Below are 1,268 nucleotides of genomic sequence, written 5' to 3'. Positions count from 1 at the left end.
CAAATATAAATCAACATAAAATATATTACTCCTGTCACATGAATAAGGTGTCTAATTAATTATAGAAAGCGCGAAAATGCGGTGTCTCCGCCCTCGGGAAACCCAAAAATAAAGATAAACGGTAATAAAATAAAAATGAAACGTTAAAGTTTGTAAACTGCTGTTCCGAAAGATTTTTAATTAAATCGAAAGAAAATTTAAATCATCTATCGCTAAAGAAGATTTCAATGATCAATACATGCAAAACAATGCACTTATTAAAATCTTTGATTAAATCTTTGCATTATTAAAACAAGAAATTCGTTAATAACTAAATTTCACCCAAGGTTTTTATTCATAAGCCTTGAAATGAATCCGATGGAATTCAAAACAAGTATGGTACTAGGGCTGCTACTCGATTGCGGATTAAGGCTATTTCTCTTATTGAAAACCCTCTTATTGAGAGGCCTGACTGCAGTTTAACCCTTTACATAATTTCTTTTTTACAAAAGATATGAATTTTTTACACAAATAATACACTTTTTAAAAAATTAGTTGAATTTTCAAATAAAAAATATGCCTTGCAACAAAAATTTTTGTTAGTTTTAAAACAAATTATATAATTTTTATAACAAAAATACTAATTTTCAAAGAAAAAAGTACAATTTTAACTAAATAGTTGAATTTTTTACAATTTTCAAATCCAAAAGACGAATTTTATGCAACCGAGATGAATTTACAACTGAAAAAGTAATTTTGAACATAATAGTCGATTTTTTTGCTAGAATTTTCAATTTTCTAAGAAGAGAAACTAATTGGAAAGAAAAGAGATGAATTTTCGACTAAAATTACAAATTATGAAAGAACAACTGAGTTTTAAAAAATAGAGTCCAAAAACCGAATAAGTTAAATTTTTGACCCGAAAAGAACAATTTTCAAAAGAATATTTGAACGCTCTACAGAATCTTCTAGACAAGAGATATGAATTTTTAAACCAATTACAACATTTTTAAAACAAAATCGTTGAAGTCTCAAAAGAAAAATATACTTTTTAAACAAATTTAGATTTTTATTTAAAGAAATAGCTAAATTCTTATACGCAAAACTTGTACTTTAACAAAATTTTAACTTTCAACCAAAAATCCGAATTTCCCACATTTTAGTCAAATTTTCAAAAAACGCGATAAATTTTTAACTAAAATGATTAAATCTCAACCAAAAACTGCATTGTTATCAATTTATTTATAATTTAAACCAATTGAGTATACGTTTTAACTTTACAAGATTAG

The sequence above is a fragment of the Belonocnema kinseyi genome, chromosome 8 (assembly GCF_010883055.1).
Source record: "Belonocnema kinseyi isolate 2016_QV_RU_SX_M_011 chromosome 8, B_treatae_v1, whole genome shotgun sequence".
NCBI classification, from domain to species: Eukaryota; Metazoa; Arthropoda; class Insecta; order Hymenoptera; family Cynipidae; genus Belonocnema; species Belonocnema kinseyi.
The sequence above is the reverse complement of the archived record's forward strand: the minus strand, read 5'-3'. Positions refer to the sequence as shown.